Consider the following 19,099-nt stretch of genomic DNA (forward strand, 5'->3'; position numbering starts at 1 on the left):
ATAACTTACCCCTGGGAGAAAGGAGTTTGTTATTGTAAATAACTACTTGTTTCTTCTCACATTCTTTTTCTCTCCCCTCTCTACCTCTGCAGACTGGGAAGGTTTATATAAAGTTAGTAGTTTCTTTAGACTACTGTGAATGTTTCCTGGAATTCTTTTTCATTCCTTTAGTGTATTGTAAGATGAAACCAAATTATTGCTGTCTTCCCCTTATTACTTTGGAGCTATGTTTGATATTTTCAATTTGGGCTTTTCCTGGAAGAAATAATGGAGCGCTTATGTTATAACTCTTGTTACCTACTGAAAATTTTAGGAGCTGTAGAAAAAGATGAAGAGCCGTAATTAATCTTAAAAAGAAAATAAAAGTAGACCCATTGTGTACCCTGTGTTCTTGAATATCTGTCAAATGATAATAACTGAAGCGTAACGGCAGGATTCAAAATAGAAATTAAATTATGATTTAAATAACTGCTTATCTAATTTTGGAAAAATTAATGAGAAATAATATTTCCACACTCTTCTTTATCTGCTTTCCTTTCTCGTTTTCTTTCTTTTCTTCCAATTCAATAAACATTTATGGAGCCCCTATCATGTTCTAGGTCTATTCAATTTCTATAATCTGAGGTAACCATATGATGACTGGCCCCCAATTTTTTTCAAATGTTCCTTGTATATGGAATATCAAAATACTAATGAAAAGCATAGATACAGTTAAAAGTCAACATTATTTTTATTAATTATAAAATATATATAGATGAATTTACAAAAGGATCATCTTTGAAACAAGAGAGATGTCCTTCGCCCACTGATGATATCTGTGATGGATAGGGTCACTATCAACATAAGTACAAGGCTTTGGGGGAAACGTTTTTCTTTTTAGAGAAATTTTTGCTACAGGGTGCTTGTGGCCAGTGGAGAAACAGAGAGATACAGAGAGTCAAAGCAAGAAATCACTCCCCAGGGGGGATGGCCACACTGCAATCCCTTCTCCTCCATTCCCCTCTTGAGATTTTTGGGCACATACACACACAGGCACACACGCACGCACGCACACACACACACACACACACACACACACACACACACACAGAGACACCCCTGATGTGTTTTTCAAGCCGCTGAGTCCTGGACTCAACCCACTCAGTTGGCCAGCCTCTTAACCACCACGCCACCAGCTGGGCTCATGAGAGAGGATATTTTTGGCAAGACCTCACTTACCATCTTGTTCCTGACCCAGCTTCTCAGATAGCTTAGTCACAGGTGCACAGCACTGTGCCTGGCTCTGTTAGGTCGATCCCAGAACTGGATCGACTGCAACCCCAGCCTCACACGACAGCTCCCACTGCTTATACCACTGTAGATAGGCCTCCTAGTTTAATTCTTGATTAAGAGCATGATTGCTTTAAGAGCAAACTAAGGATGCTGAGAAGAGAGCCGGAAAAGGAGTAAACAATAATGGAGGAATGATATAAATTAGGAAAGCTAGAACAATAAGATTATCTCCCTTAAAGGAGCAAAGACAAAGAAAATACGTTGCATAATATCTTTTGGTACTTCAATGATTTTCATACATAGAGTGGTGAGCAGTCATTCCTTGGCATTTTCCCAGACAGTACAAGGAATGGTTTAAAGTGATTTAAGAGGAATTTACATTAGTCTGCATTCACTCCTATAGTGGGGAGTCTGTGCATCTTAAACTTTTGCCTGATTCTCCAATTTTGAGCCCCAGGTTAGAACAAGAGGATTTTATTTCATTCTGAGTATGACAGTAATGAGGAATCTGTGATTCCTGGATGTCCCTAAGCACATCCTTCTTGAACATTTTCTGTCTTTAGAAATTCTTCCATATACAATACACTAATGAAAAATAATTAGATATCCTCCTAAGGTGATTCTTATTCCACACCTGCCAAGAGTTTCCTTCTCTGCTTCAGAACTGAGATTCAACCATTTTTCTGATATTGTTGGCTTATGGTAGACTATGTGTTATTAGTCAGCTGTATGGCACTTTTGATGAGTAGTAAAGAAGAGAACAAGATCCCTATCTTCACAGACTATACAGACTAGTGAGTGAGACGTGGTTATCTCAGCTGCAAAACAAGTATGGTAACCTGTGACTCATCATTTGATATTGTTTGCTTATGGTAGACTATGTGTTGTTATTAGTCAGCTGTATGGCACTTTTGATGAGTAGTAAAGAAGAGAACAAGATCCCTATCTTCACAGACTATACAGACTAGTGAGTGAGACGTGGTTATCTCAGCTGCAAAACAAGTATGGTAACCTGTGACTCATCATTTCCACCAAGCCTCCATGTGTTTTCCTCCTTCTCCTCTTCTGCCCCCTGTTTCATTGATTGTCCCCATGATTCAGAAACCTCAAAATCATCCAAGACATACAACTAAATGTTCCCAAGTCCTGCTTCCTCTAAATCCCTCCTTCTCTTTAAACCTCCCTTTTTCTCTGCCCCACAGGCCCTCTCTCATCAGAACTCACTGATTTCTCCATCACCCTCTCACTATTAATAATATGCCGACCTAGACCCTTTCTGCCTAGTCCCCTGGTCACTGCTTCTAAAGTGAACTTTCTAACTTGAAAATTAACATATCCATTGGGGTGCTTTTGTCTGCAAAATAAAACAGAACACTCAATTCAGATTGGTAGTAAGGGGATTTTTATAATTCACTTTAGAAGAACTCTGAAATGGGCTGTTACAGGGTGCTTAATTTACTCATTCAGTTGGATCAGACCTTGGATTGTCACATCTTTTTATGTTGCCATCCTCAGCATGTTGACTCTTGTCTTCAGGCTTGTCACCCATGGTGTTGACATAGCTGCATTTGTTCCAAATAACACATTCTCACACGTTGTGCAGTAATGGAAGAGAAGGTGGTCCTTAATTGATATCCCTATTTAAAAGTCAGGGATTTCTTTTTTTCCTCAGAAGCCTTAAAACAAGTTTCTCCTTAATCCTATTGGTTAAAATTGTGACACCTGTCCTTGGCTAAACCATGAAACGGCAATGGAGTGTAATTACAAAGAGTGGCTTATGTCGAGTGGAACTCAATCTCCAACAAAAGATGTAGGTTCCTGATACATGAGAAAAAGTAGGATTCTTTAGAAAATGATAAGTATTTTCTTGGATAAACTATTGAGAGGAGCTACAATACCTGATCAGTTCTGCTTCTTTCATTTTTTTCTATTTTTTTCTTTCTATTCTTTTTTTTCATCTTAATTTAATCATGGTACATCTTTACAGTGTACAAAATGGTTTTTCTCAGCATGAAACAATGCATATTAATCTGCTTCTTTCTTAAGTCCTTCAGTGGCCTCCCCATCATCTCCAGATGTGTTACTAAGGTGTTTACTTAGCATGGAATTCAAGACCATTTTGTCTCACTCTCTGGCTAGTGTGCAGCCTGCCCCCCCTTCACAGTCCCTCGGTTTGCTCTCTCTCCACCATGTAGGTCTATATGAAGTTCCTAGCAGGTCCTCGTGCTCTCACAGTTTGTGCCACTGGACCTGTCCTAGACTGTATCTTCCCCCGCAAATCCCTATTCACTCATGAGTCCACTCCTTTCCCCCCTTCATAAGCCTTCTCTAATCTCTATAGTTCAGGTAAGTAGCTCTTGGATCTGCTTGCATAATGCCCTGTGCTCACCTCTCAGCGTAGCACTCACTCAGCTCTTATAACTGTGAGTTGGCCCCCAGAATTCTCAGTGCCTGAGAAGTGTATGGTCTTCAACAAAGTGTCTGTGAGTCAGATGCCGAGTAAGTAGGATCTAGGTTTGTAGGAAGAGTAAGAAAATGCAAAGAAGTTAATTATCTGCAATGCATTGACAGTCATAAGTTATGATTATGTACTTTAGAAATAACAGGGCTTTATTGATATGTTCTCTGTCCTTACATACTAAATTGTTCTTAAAATCATATTTTAATTTCTCCCATCTTTTCTGCAATAATTCAGACTCCACTGAATCTATTGAATGCAGATTACTCAGAATTTCACATATTTTCTATCTTGCTTATTTCTGTCCAATCCTCATGTAGCACTCAGCAGAACTAAATTAAGACTCTCCATGTATTCATTTCCAAAGGCTTTTCATCTAAAATGTTCCAAGACAGAAGAAGATCAGGACACAAGTAGGAATGGTGGTGTTGAGTAAATTGAGGGTTCAGCGTCAACCCAGACTCATATGTTTCCAAGTCACCAGATAGAGTAGTGCAATGCAGCAGTTCCATGTCCCCTGCTGTCCCTAATTAAAAGATCCTGCCCTTATGGTGAAAACACTCTCTGCAGTGGTGTTTGAAGAGCTCGATGCTCTGTGGTGAGCAGATCTCACCCCACTGAGAACTTGAAAAAGGTATTCTCTGATTCGTGACTGTAGCCCTTGGCCTTCATTTAAATAGGCTGGGGCAACTTCATTCACTCAATAAGCATGATTTGAGTGTCTACCACAAACCAGACACTGTTTCCATACTGAAGACAGAGTATGAAAAAAACTTACCATATCTCTCCCCTTGTGGTGTTTACATCATGGGGGAGGTATGGGGCAGTGGGAGGAGACAGGCTGTAATAAAGAAATAGTCAAAATTAGAGAAAAATATGGAGAGTGATGAGGCTTATACAGAGAATTTGTTGCCTTTAGCTATTGTTTGAAGTACCCACTTTCACTTCAAAGTTAATACACTTGACATTGGATCTCCTTCACTGGATTATGGAACAAGAGAGTATTTTATTCACGTTTATATATCCATACCGCCATTATGACCTGGCACATAAAGGCATTCAATGAATGTTTGTCAACTAGTTGTGATTAGAAGATGAACACAAGAAAAACTGATAATTAAAGGAAGTTTTGACAGTGCCAAGATAAATAACACATTAATAATAACTGTGGGAGCTCATAGCACACAAGATAGAAAAGAGTTGAAAGAAGGGAGTTTTGGTTGGATATTGGAAACTATGCAATAGCAGAAGAGACGAAGATGATAGAGAAAGGCAGACCTGGTAGGAGAAATGGTATGAACAAGGCAGATGTCCCTGTAGGGGATGGTTAAGAAAATAACTTCACTGGGTAGTTAATTTTGGAGAGAAGTGCGTGATGAGAAGAGTTGAGTATCTCTAGGAAAAAAAAAAAAAGTCATACATTTCAGGTTGAAAACTCTTGTAGATGATGCAAAGTGGGCACCAGTCCTTAGTAGAAGGAGGACATGATGAAGGCAGTGTTTTAGATAGAGTCCATAAGGCTTATGCCAAGGCACATCTGAACCACACTCAGGTAGGAGGCTCAAAGCCAGAGCACCTGGAGGGAAACCAGAGCTCAAGGAAGTAGCAACAGGTTAGAAAAATTACTTTAAAAAAACAGAGAATGGGGGACCAGCAGTTAGCCTAATGGCTATGTTGCTGGACTCCCATGTAGTCGACCACGGTTCGCGTCCCGGACCCGGTGGCTTAAAACTCACGCCGGGTGTGTGTGTGTGCGTGCCCAAGATCCCAAGAGGAGAATGAAAGAGAAGGGATTGCGGCATGGCCATCCCCCCCAGGGGGGTGATTTCTCGCTTTCTGTCTTTCTGTCTCTCTCTGGCTGGCTGGCTGGTTGGCGAGCGCATGCGCCCTATAAGCAAAAGCCTCTCAAAAAAAAATAACAAACAAAACAGAGAATGGCATACCCTAGCTCTGTTTTCTGCACTGTGGTGACACTTTGACACTACTTTAGTTTCTTGACCTACTTCCCTATGCCTTCTAATAATGTAACCTAGAGAAGTTTTATTTGTCTGTCTACCCTGTTCAGGGTTTCAAAGTTAGCTCTTCTGGGTTCCCTTCCCATGCAGTTGACTCTTTATAGGTTTCTTTTAATACTTTATAGATACTCTTACTGATTCCTTATGTATCACTTAATTCCACATGTAGCTATGTTATGTATAAACTATGTAGGGTACAAAAATAAGATATGCCCACCCCACCCCATCCCCCTGCAGTAGCACACACTGGCTGATGCTCCTGCTAGCCACTTAGGCAACATGGGAGGCCTGGGTTTAATTCTCAGCCCAATCTGAAAGCCAGGTATACTGGATTGTGCCTGTAGTCCCAGCTACTCAGAAGGCTGAGGCAGGAGGATTATGACATAGTGAGATCCTGTCAAAAATAAATAGGTAACAAGATATGGTGCTTTCTCTCAGGAGCTCACAATTGAGAAGTGACTGTGATTTGGTTCACTTAATGATCGTAATAAGTAAGAGGATATTGTGATATGATTCCGATAAATAATTTTGTACCTGTTAACCATAAATTTCAGGTTGAAAACTGAAGTCTCTCTATCCTTTTCCAGTCCCCCACTTTCCAGCTTCTAGTAGTCATTATTGTATTGTCTACTTTTATACCCCAACTGCTCTCCCACATTCAGAGTATTTTGAAGTGAATTCCCAACATAACATCGTTTGTTTTCATTTCATTTCATTTTATTTCTTCCATGAGAGAAAATGAGATGGGCACCTCCAACAGAGTCTCCATGTTGTAATCCTCCCTCAGCCTCAACCAGCCCAGATCACGGGCATGCACACATGAACCTGGCATGTTCAGGGAGGTCTCTGGATATAAATGAAGGACCTTCCCATGTGGGCCCAGTTGCCTTGTTGCTGTGCCACTGTTTGGCCACCATATCACTTCTTGTAAACATTTTAATTTCTATCTCTAAAAGGTAAAGATTCATTTTTATATACAAAGCTATAATATTATTATTTCACCTAAAATATTTTACAGTGATTTCTTAATATCATATTCAATATATGATCCATTTTCGAATGTTTCCAATTTTCTCTACATGTTTTTTAAAAAAGCAAAACAAACAAACAAAAAAAAAAGTTTTGCTTTTTTAAACCAGGATCCCAATAATGTTCAAACAATGCAATTGCTTGATTTGTCCTGAAACTCTCATTTTATTCAAAGGTTCAGCCTTCATCTTTTTTCCTTACCACTTGTTACAAAAAAAAAAAAAGTAATTAGTCCTGATTCCATTTCCATGACATTATTTACCGCCTTCCCCTATCCCTTGTATTTCCTGTGAAGTGATAGTTATTAGATCTGAAGTCTTGCTCTGATTTAAGCTTGATTTTTGGGGGGCAGGAGTGGCAGTGAAGAGAGGGTAGGCAAGAATACTTTTTAGGTGTTACTGTCTATTTCCACTTGGAGCGATGTCTAATTGTTTCTCTTTTATGATAGTAGCTGTTGACGATTATTGCCTAGATCCATTATTTCATTGCAGTATATTTTAGATGATATATCTTATTAATCCTCCTTTATTTATTAGTTTAAATAGTTCTGTGAAAAAGAACATTATGGGGAACCAGCAGTTAGCGTAATGGCTATGTCGCTGGACTCCCACGTAGTCGACCGCGGTTCACGTCCCGGACCTGGTGGCTTAAAACTCATGCCGGGTGCGTGTGCATGCGTGCCCAAGATCCCGAGAGGAGAATGGAGGAGAAGGGATTGCGGCATGACCATCCCCCCTGGAGGGTGATTTCTCGCTTTCTGTCTCTATGTCTCTCTCTGTCTGGCGAGCACACGCGCCCTATAGTGAAAAAACCTCTCCAAAAAAAAAAAAAGAACATTACGCTCATCAACTATTTGATTACTCTGCTGTTATTTTCTTCTTTCTACTTCGTATCACAAGCATAGGGTAGATGGTGTGACAGTGATACTGTGCTCCTGGCTGGTGGAGGCTGGGGGTGGACCTCAGAGTGAAGACCCTGTTGAGTCTTTCTCTCTCTCTCTCTCTGTCTCCCTCTTCTTTATCTCTCATGCAAAAAATAAACTTTTGAAAAAGGTAAAATAAATATTCCATTCTTTCTCATTATTTACTGAATTTAAAACTCATCTGTTGGTTCCCTAGTGTCCTCCCAAGATGGTTAATAGATTTATTTTTGTGTCATTATTAACTGACAGATTTTAAAATATTTGATGCTTTTTAGTCTGTTGAAGTAATTGTTATTGATGCTCAGATTGTTCTACCTTTGGCCAATGGAGGCTTCTTTCAGCTGCTTCCTGAGTTTTAAAGGACATTTCCTCTTCAGATCTAAAATCAGTGATTTCTCCAAAGAATTCAGTTTCTTTTAGTATTTAGAGTCTTAGCATTAAGTATGCTTATTGCTACAGGGTTGCTCATTGTTACAGGTCATTTTGGCAAACAGAATTAGTTAACATGTTTGTTTTCCCTCTAAAGAAAAATATTATTAATTATATTTTATATATTCAATTTCAATATATTTAGAACTACAAGGTTGCACTTAACCTCACTGATGTTATATTTGTATCTCCTTTCACTGCCAAAATCCTGGTTCTCGATGGAACAGTATAATCACTCATTTGCTTTAACCCACATCACACATCTAATAGTCTTACAAAAACAAAACCGACACAATTGCCAACAGGATGGCTATTGAAAACAGTTTGGTTTTGTAGATCTTTTTGTCTTTAGTAAGTATAGTCCACTGGAGAGGTAACAATTCTGTTAAACTGTTATGCAGATTGCTCTGAACAAGATAATATTTTCTTCTTTCTTATTTTATGTTTAAACCCCAAACTACTGATTCCTAAACTGTTTAAGCATTTATTTCTATTTTTTCTTTATAAAGTGGGAAAGATACTAAAATAGGAATTATGAAAGAATTTATTAATTACCTTGGAGTATAATAGTTGGAGCCTCAGGGTACTACTGCCTGTTCTATCTTCTTAGGCTTGATTTAAACAATTTTGCAGTTTCATTCATTCGAGAAATACCTAGAAAGTGCTATATGGCAGTTAGATAAGAGGTTTAAGGAAAGAATTTAATATATATTGAAGTCTACTCTGTGTTAAGTATTATGCTAGGTGCTTTACATACATTATCTCATATAATTTCATAAAACCTTTTTAAAATACACATTACTATTCTGTAACCACTTTTCAGATGAGACAGTTGGGGCTCAGGGAGTTTTCATTGTACAAAGCCACAAAGATATTAAGTGAGGAAGCCAGATTTAACATATAAGGTCTGTTACATATAACATGAAGTACAGTCCTGCTTCTGAGGCATTTATGAAGGGTTTATACACAGGAAGAAAAAGTATGGTAGGAGTTCAGGCAAGAGAGGCATTGAACTGCCAGGATATCACAAAAGTGGTAGCATGTCACCTGATTTTCAGGAAAAAAGAGAGTTTTGTGGAATGTTGGAAGATGAGAATGAGCAAAACTCTAAACCAAGGAAGTACAATGGGTCCTTGAAATAGTCATAGTTTGGTTTGGCCAACATTTAGATTAATTTATGGAAATCATCATAGATAAAGACTGCCTGAGACCCCAACTCAGATCTGAATGCCAGTCTGAGGATTTAAAACAGCAAGAAACTTTCAAAGGTTTTAAGCAGAAATGAGACATGATGGCACTCAGTCCTAGCCACTGGGTAGGCTCCATCTAACCCAGATTTCCTCCTTTGAGATCAAGACAAGATCCAACTTCATATATCCATAGCTCTCACTGATCGACTGCATGTCTTCTAGCAATCGTTTGGTAAGGTTGCATTTTTTTTTTTTTTGGATGTTTTGCTACTTAAAGTTTTGCCAAAATCAGCCTTCTAGTTGAAGAGAAAGTGGAATAGTCTCATGAAGCACTGTACTGTGATTGGCAGTGGTTGTACTAAATCCCAGATATCAACAAATAAAGTCTGACTTTAATTGGAAATAGCCTGTTTGTTGAACCTTTAAGTCAAATAAGACATTATGACATTTCACCCATTTTTTATAAGTACTCTGCTAAAAATATGCTTGTCAATTTAATTATTTTAATAAATATGAGATTATGTAAACAACAGGAAAATATCAAAAAGAGGTGTCATAAAACGAAGGTAAAACTGAGGAAATAGTAGCTAAGAACTTTTTACTTTAGGAATGAGTTTTGCCAATCGTATACAATTGGCTCCCTAGTTTGGGTAATTTCATTGGCTTTCTTTCGGTCAGTATGAAAGCTTAAAAATGACCACTTAACATGATATTCTTGTACTTCCCCTCATGGGGATTTCCAACATAGTGAACTGAGTCTTTCTATTACCCCATTTTTATAAGAAAGATTTAGATTGCATGCTAACTAAACTTTCTTTTTACAATATGACATTTGCTGTCTTAATTGTCCTTCCAATTCACACTGTATGAATCAAATATGGTTGAGCTCCGTGAAACGGATTAGTTATGGAGCTTTTGAGACCTGAGTTATCCATTGCCTATAATTGGACTAGTTATTCAGTGTGTCCTCAGTATCCTTAGTATTCTTCCTATTTTTTTTTTTAATTCTAATAACTTAAATAGCTTCCTGACAAATGAGAGGACGACTCTAATGTAGAAATAGGGCATGGACTTTATCAGTACTCAAAACTATCTGTTTTGTTTTGTTTTTTTTCTTTTGAGGTTTAGACCTATGTGAGATTTCTTTTTTCCTAGACACTTCTTTACAGAATTCTCATTTTTTTTTTTTGCAGAACTAGTTTACCAATTACTCTCAATGTCATGTTTACAGAATGAAGTTATTCATAGATTTTGTTGTAATGCCTTCAGTACTATTCTACAAAGTGCACCACAGAAATAGAGCCATTTTCCAGAGAGTTCAGTGATTCTAGACTCATTATGTCTCACAGAAGATTTTACCTGAGATACCTTGATCATTGTCATCCCTTGGCATGTTAACATCAGTTGCCCCAATAAGTGTGTATTTTTCATTTTGTGCTAGTACAGGCCTAGTTAATGTGCATATAAATTCAAGATAGTGTTTAGCTTATAATTGTGGTTCACACTCTTGACTGCGTTTTAAAATCACCTGGAGAGCTTTTAAAAATGTACCAATCCTGGGCCCTACTCCTAAAGATTTAGATTTAATTGGTCTGGCTGCAGGGCCACAGCAATCGCACAAGTCCAGGGAGCGCCAATTATTGAGAAGTTTATTTAGCCCCTGGCCCTCCAACCTCCTGGAGTACAACTCAGCTGTATCCCACGTGAAGGTACCCACTGTCCTTATGCAAACTGAGAGGCTCTGGAGATAGAACCTGAGCACACCTGGTTTCAGAAGCTCCCAGGTGATCTCATTTGCAGCTAGCATTGAGAACCCTGGGGTATAACATAGCTTAGATATTAAGAATGCAGATTAAGGAATCATGTAGAAATTTTGTAGCTGTGTGACCTTAGGCAAGGCACTTAACCTCTTAGAACACTAATTTCTTCATAAATAAAATAGTGATACTAATACTTACCCCATGAGATTATATTAAAATAAAAATAAAATGGTTGAGGTGAAATGCTTGGCACAAAGTTAATGCTCAATAAGCCACTATTATTATTTTAGTTATTAAAGAAAGATTTTTGTATTAGTCTAGACTCCCACAGTACTGTTATAGAAATGGAACTCATACAACGTAGAGCAAAAATGGAGAATCTAGGCAAAGAAAGGTAGAACTGGATCTGGCCTCATAGATTCCAGCATCTGAATGCTGTTAGAACACACATTCTATCTCTCTAGTGCTTATTTTACCTTCTGTTTTCATAGCACCTTCATTCTCTCAGGCCCATTGCCCCTTAAGGCTAAATGATGACCATGGGCAGTTCAATACTTATATCTTTATGGCACACACCAGGTGCATGTGCGTGTGTGCCCAAGAGCCCGAGAGGAGAATGGAGGAGAAGGGATTGCAGCGTGTCCATCCCCCCTTGGGGGGGGGGTGGTTCTTGCTTTCTATCTCTCTGTCTGTCTCTCTCTTTCTGGCGAGCACACGTGCCCTATAGCAAAAACCACTTAAAAGAAAAAAAAAGTAAAGAAAGAGGAATATAATTCATGGTTTTATAACAATGTGCTTTTGACACATTGTTAAACTGAAGTTTAACTCCTGAAAACTTCAGTTTTCTAGTCTGTAAAATGAGGACTTTGATTTGAAAGTCAGTTATACTCTGCACAGATGACAGTCCGTAAGTGGTTGTTCAGGTTCTTTTTTTCTTTCTTTTCTTTTTTTTTTTTTTTTTTTTTTTTTGAGAGAGAGATTTTTGCTATAGGGCATGTGCACTCACCAGAGAGACAGAGAAAGAAAGTGAGAAATCACTCCCCAGAGGGATGACCACACTACAGTCCCTTCTCTTTCACTCCCCTCTCGGTATTTTGGGCATGCACACATGCACACCCAGCATGAGTCTGCAACTGAAACCATGGTTGACTATGTGGGTGTCCAGCGATGTACTCATTACGCCATCTGCTGGTCTTTCAGGATTTTTTAAATAGCTTTATATTGAAAAAAATTGTTGAAGAGACCTTACCATGATCATGCCTTACATTTTTAGACACAGCAGAGAGGATGACTGGTCACATACTTGACTATTCTAAGAAGCATTGCAAAAGATGCATCTTATTATGTGGTTGTATTTTTGATATTCACTGGCCTTTAGTTTTTAGCAAACCTGTTTTCTGGTTACAAAAAGGAGTGGTGGAGCTGCTGGCATTCACTTGAAACCAGCCTGCTACTTTATGGGTCCAGAGGCCTTGTTTAGGAAAGCAGTCTGACTCACTTCAACATAACATGGTGCAACACTTCAGAGAAGAAAGCAAAGGAACAGAAAGGTAAATATTGACGACATCACTAACTCTTATTTCAAAGAATGCCTCAGGGGATTTTGAGGTCACTTTATAGTTCCTATTCAGCCAAAGTAAATTGCTTACAGGTTGATAAAAGTTAGTGGGCAGATTAAGTATAAAAGCCAACTAGTGTGTGGCCAAGGACACAGAGTGGCACTCTGACTGTCACAGGCAATATCTAGTTCTGGACCACGTACTATGGATTAACTGAATATTCTCTTCCAGCAAGGAGCCTCACCTCAAAACATTAATATTAAGATAGTATGTATTCAAATAAAACCATGTAGTATACATCTTCTCCAATTTAGAAATGGGAAAAATATCGCACTAAGCTTTTTTTAATTATTAAAACTCTATGGCTAAAAGCCCATATTTTTCCAGAAAGGAAAATTGCTTTTAATAGAAAATAGGAGCATTTCGCATGGAGGAACAGTCTACCTCTGGTCTCTTCAAGTAAGAGATGAAACAGTACATAACTTCTTGTTATCACACTAACATAACTAAACTATGGATTTTAAATTGTTCAAAAATATTGATAGGTTAACGTCACTAAAATGTAGGGAGCAAATTGAGGAGAGAAGGAATGTATTTTCTTAATATTTTTTAACATCTGGTCTTAGAACCATTTTATTTCAATTTCTACTAATATAGCCATGTAAATGCATGATTTATACAGTTTACGTACCCCATGGCAATATGCTCTTTTGTTTCTCTCTTTCATTTCCTTTCTACCCCTCCCTAATTTTTTTCTTGATAGAATCAGGATAAGATTTCTCTACTTCTCAACTGTTGAATCTCTTTATGAAAATTTGAACTAAACAATTTAGCACAATTAAGCAGAATGCCTCATTCATCAAACCTTCATTTCTCCAAGACTCCCACTTTGTCAGTCACCAGAAAGCAAGTGTTAAGTGGAAGCTATGTTTCCCGTCTTCTGGCAAACGACATCTGTTGACGATTACGGAGGCACATACAACGCCATTCATATTATGGCATGTGTCTCTCTGTGCCTCGGTTCACAGGCCCTCAGGGACGTTTACAAAGTGTGTGCATTTTAACTGTCCTGGAACTAAAGAGTTTAATTTTGCCTGAGAATGTGTTTATGTGCCTTGTAAAGAAGCTAGTCATTCGCTTTTTCTTTCCCTTATTATGTCCTGTGTGTGTGTGTGTGTGTGTGTGTGTGTGTGTGTGTGTACATTCACTGAAAAGGAACCATGCCTGGTAATGAGCATAAACACTTTCGTCTACCCACCCATAAATCTTTCTTTCAATTTCTAGGGGTTTTTTTATTTATTATTTTGTTGATAGCACATTTTTTGGCTTCTCTTTAACTTTTTCTGTTGTTTTTTTAAAAATATTTTTTAGTTCTAATTTCATAATCTTCAGTCAAAATTGGGTCAAATTTCTTAATAATGATATATGTAATTACAAGTCACTGGAACTTAAGGTATATGCAGCAATACGTCACTGGGACTCTGTCTGCAGCTATGCTCTTTCATCTGACTCTCTTCCTGATGGGTAAGCAGATAGCATTTCTCCTTCCATGTGATATGTTATTAATAAGGTCCTACCTAGTACCGAGAAAAGTGGACCTGAATCTACAAGTTGTCTATCCAGGTATTTCATATCTTTAATTTTAATACCTGGGATATTTAACAACACCCAGAATATTGATGTTTTGTCCCAGTTTTCATCAAAATATTGGGTCATAAAAAAAAAGTCATGAGACATTTTTGAATAGAAAAATACATCATTTTTCAGACAATTCAATATTTATTATTGGTTTTTTTAAATGAGGTACTGGCCCAACCACAGTTGCAGAAGCACCACTGCTTGGGAGACTGGAACCTGTGTGGGAAGGCCTGGGTTCGGTTCACCTGAGCAGATTGACTGACAAGGTTTCAAGTGCCTGTAATCTTAACTAATTGAGAAACTTGGGCAGGAGGATTGCAGTCTAACAAGATCCTGTCAAAAATGTCTATTTTTCTCTTTCTCCTCTTCCCTCTCTTTCTCGATTGCTCTTTCTCATAAAGGCAAAAAAGATAAAAAGAGATAAAATGCTTTTGGAAATTATGAGCATCTCTTATTAATATTATAAACGATTAAATGAATGCTAGAAGAGTTACCTGAAGGAGTTATTTCCTGGCTGAAAGAAGAAATAGGAGGGAAAAATAGCTGAGACTGAGACTGAGTTCAGTAGTGGTTTCATCCATGGTAGTTAATGGTGTTTCTTAATCTTTAATTATCAAATATGTTGTAATGCTTAATTATGCTTAATATCCAAATTAATTACCACCATATTGGAGAGAGAAGAAGTGACCTCCAAATTCTTTAGTGTTTATTGAAGAGGAGCTTCGTAAGGGGCTTTGAGAATTCTACAGAAAGAGGAAGCTATTAAATTCTGGGCCACCACATCCCTCAGATGGGAAAAACAGGATGCCTGAGTGTGTCTCTTCTCCAGCATTAAATTTTGCATCAGTTTGCTATTAAACTCAAGAATATGTGAAGGAAGCAATTTTAATTGCTTGGCTCTTAAGAAGCCTGTTCTACTGTTCAGTGGGTTAGAACTATTTTGAAATTTCGATTGCATTAAGAGCCACGCAAATTTACCTGTAATAAAATTTTTGCTGTATGCCTAAATTATGCGCCTTCTAGAAATGATTATTTAAATGAACTATAGAGCGCTTAGAGGAGAAAGGAATGCTAATATTTATTGAAGATCTATAAGGTCTTCAGACTGACCCCTATGAGGTGCCAAAAGCATCATGTTCATTATTTTCTCTGCTACTCTTAATATTCATGAGTCGGTATTGTTAATTCTGTTTTACAAGTGAGTAAACTGAAGCTAAGTTGGGCTAAGAACAGTTATCTACGTGTTGTGAGGTGTAGGGCAGGTCTGAAACCTACTCTGTCGACTGCAAGGCCTATTTTCCTTTGCTGTCTTTACATTCTTGGATTATGGTGAAAATAGCTCCTACAGGCTTTGCAACCAGTGCAGCCTCATCATACAAGACACACTTCCAGCCTCCCACACAGAAATCCACTTTGTGGCTGACTTATCTGGATTTGTGTCTAAATTATTCCATATATCAAATAGTACTAGATCCTCTCTCCAGTTTCTGCTTTGTAACCAGCTTGAAATTTCGCAAAACTTACATTGTCCCAGAGGAACACAGAGAGTGTTGTCTTATGTTAATCAAGTAAGCACCACCGTGCTATCTCATAATAATTAAATGTATGGTACCTAAATCAAGAATCATTCAGATCAGCTTTAGAAGTGTACTTTATCTCTGGATGAGAAAAGTGCATTTTGCGAATTTCCTACACAAAAGGAGAGAAAGTTACCTCCAGGATAGGTCAGAGCCCTTTCTATTGATCCCCAAACTAAGAAGAATCTAGGTCCTATGAAAGTTTTTAATAAACCTCATTATTTGGCAATTAGTCAGATGTCTAAAGTATGGCATTTCTTCCTTATTTAGCTTTCCACTTACGTTTTAAGTTTCCTTTGATGTTGTTTGTCCCTCCCCAAGGTGGTGGTAAGTGACCAGGATGGCTAATAGGCTTGCTTCCTCAGGAGCCTGCTAACAACTGCCTCATAAATATTCAACAGGAGCATTCTGTGTGAAGGGCTGGGGAATTAGGTGGCCTGCCAAGTCTTGCCACATCTCATATCTATGATAATGGCTGCAGATTGCATGGGACAGAAGGAATGGCTTTGCACTGTGAAAATCCAAAGGGGAATCAAGGCAGCCTGTGTCTCCTGACTCACTCAGGCAACTGCCTAGTGAGTATACCCTGCCCAGGGACCACCACTGAGGAACCGGCTTTCCGCCTGCCCAAGGAGCAGTCACTCCAGAGAGTGACGGGCTCATTTCTTTATTTTAATTCTTTGTCATAATGGTAATTAGCATTACATCTTGAATAGTGAATTAAGAAATCTAAAACAGAGTTTTAAATTTACAAAGGTTTTCCACCAGGAATCCAGTTGTGTTAAATTTTGAGGACGGAAGGTAGGCTAAATTAGCCAAGTTTGTGCATTCATTACCTTGCTCTAATCCTCAACATTACAAATGCAAAAGGCTGTCATTAAACGTGAGAACTGACAAGAACTGGGATTTCTCAATATGAGTGTTGAAAGATTAATTTGAAAAGATCTCACTAAAAACCACAAAATGTTATTGCTAACATGGGATATTTTATATTCAGAATCTGTACCTGGTTAAGAAAATGTCTGTTTACAGTATCTGGTTTATAAAAAAGTTATACATTTATCAACTTGAGATATTCCTGGTTATTTTGTTCATACAGTTTTCAAGCACAGTTTAAAAGATAATATTGAAAATATATTTGTGTTATCAAAGGACATGTGACTTTCAGTTATTAAACATTTTACATCAGAAGTTAAAAGCAAAGAGAAACAAAAGAGAAAAATGGCTATTTTTTCACCCTTTTTTCTTCGTATTATAATTTCTAAAGAAAAAGAACTTTTTTGACAACATTTTACACTTGTGTTTGTCCTAAAAATATTAGTGATAAAGAAGAAATGGTAGTCATCAAAGCTATGCTAATAAATTTCGTGTAAGTACATTAATTTTACACAACTAATTACTAAACTGGTACTGGGGTAAAAATATAAAGATTCCATCTTCGATTAATGGAATTATATAAATATCTTGATTCATACATCTGTAGCACATTTTAAACATCTGTGTTCAAGATGACCACTTGGGGAAGGTTCATTGGCTTCACTTAATGCAAGTACACGTTGTTTGTTCCTATATACTACGTTCAAGTCCTAAATGAGGCTTTTCTAAAAAGAAATTTTACACAGGTTGCTTCCCTAGACTGCATAACCTAGACTGACTTTTTAAAAGCCAGTATATGCGATTTCACTGTGAGTTTTCAAGCATTGTGCAATTGTTGAAGAATGAAACTTATCGGTTTCAAAAGTGAAAATGAGAATAATTGAGATTTACCTACTAGAGTGGCTGACCACTAATGGTTCTTGTAGAAGCCCTGTCACCACAGGACCTTCCACCCCCTTGTTTCCTTTATTAGTTTATGGGAGATTTTTGCATTCAAAAAGTATAGCCTGGCTTTTAAAAATGCTGCTTTAGGATAACAGGCTGGTTTGTAGCATTATTTTTTTTTTATCAAGCCTGATTAATTTTAGCCATAGGTACCTTATAAGAACAGCTCAATTAAAACTACTACATACAGAGGAAAAAATAAGCTTACCACCTGTGGCTCAGCTGTAAAATAGAAAGCCAAACCATGCTCAAAATAATTTTTGTAGGTGACCTTCTATTTATAACAAAATTGTAATATTACCATATCTCCTAAGTGCTTAGACAGCCATTGCAAATGAGAAAATTGCATTGCTTCTGTCTAACTTTACTCTTGTGTTCACATCTTTCCTAAAAGCACAGCCTTAGAAGCAATTCTAATGATCCAGGATATTGTCTGTAGTCTCTCCCCTTCGATCAAGATCAAACCTTGATTCTGGCTGCAGATTCTGCTAACATCAGAATAATCTCTAGTTTGGGAACCAGCAGTTAGCATAATGGCTTTGTCGCTGGACTCCCTCATAGTCGACCACGGTTCGCGTCCCGGCCCTGGTGGCTTAAAACTCACACCGGGCGCGTGTGCGTGTGTGCCCAAGATCCCGAGAGGAGAATGGAGGAGAAGAGATTGTGGTGTGACCATCCCCCCTGGGGGGTGATTTCTCGCTTTCTGTCTCTATGTCTCTCTCTGTCTGTCTGGCGAGCACACGCGCCCTATAGTGAAAACCTCTAAAAAAAAAAAAAAAAAAAAAGAATAATCTCTAGTTCCTTTTCATCTGCTAATAATACCAGTCCCCTCCACCCTCAGTCCCTATCCCACCATAGGCTTAAGAGCAGCAGTTTGGTTTCAAATGATCAGAAAAAAAACTGCATCCTCTTGTGCTGGAAATCTGCTTGTTTTATAGTCAATAAAAACTAAGAGGGGCCCTTCTGAAAGTTTTGCTAGGTGACTCATAATTTAAACATTTGCCACCAATACTACCCCTCATATGTTTTGAACTGAAGGCAGGGTGGAATGTTATGATCCTCTCTTTAATGTCAACTGGTCTTTGGAAAGACCCCTGGATCAGCAGTATTCAAGCAATGTTGTTAAGAATCTCCCATGAGGGGGTCAACAAGTGACATAATAGTTAAGGTTCTGGACTCCCAGGTGGTCAACCGCAGTTCAAGTCCCAGACCAGGGAGCTTAAAACTCATGCTGGATGCATGTGCATGCGTGTATGCCCAAAATCCCAAGAAGAGAATAGGGAAAAAGGAATTGTGACATAGACATCCCTGCTGGGGAGTGATTTTTTTGCTTTCTGTCTTTCTGTCTCTCTATCTCTCCAGTGAGTTCATGCACCCTGTAGCAAAAATCTCTCAAAAAAAAAAAAAAAAAAAGAAAAAAAAAAAAAAA

At 38.1% G+C, this 19,099-nt stretch overlaps 1 protein-coding gene and 1 long non-coding RNA gene across 5 annotated transcripts in view; one reads left to right on the plus strand and one right to left on the minus strand.

The window, feature by feature from the left end:
- Positions 1–19,099, plus strand: part of CPQ (carboxypeptidase Q) — a 580,759-nt gene that overhangs the window by 505,930 nt on the left and 55,730 nt on the right. The gene's annotated exons all lie outside the window — the stretch shown is intronic.
- Positions 2,667–16,211, minus strand: LOC102500377 (uncharacterized). Of its 2 annotated transcripts, none has more exons than XR_336410.2 (4): positions 16,132–16,211; positions 4,509–4,571; positions 3,662–3,782; positions 2,667–2,909 (listed from the first exon to the last, which is right to left on the minus strand). It is a non-coding gene; the product is annotated as an uncharacterized LOC102500377 (long non-coding RNA). The 2 variants fall into 2 exon arrangements; XR_003546657.1 differs by having other exon boundaries at positions 2,667–3,090.

The sequence above is a fragment of the Tupaia chinensis genome, unplaced genomic scaffold (assembly GCF_000334495.1).
Source record: "Tupaia chinensis unplaced genomic scaffold, TupChi_1.0 Scaffold138407_1, whole genome shotgun sequence".
Lineage (NCBI taxonomy): Eukaryota > Metazoa > Chordata > Mammalia > Scandentia > Tupaiidae > Tupaia > Tupaia belangeri.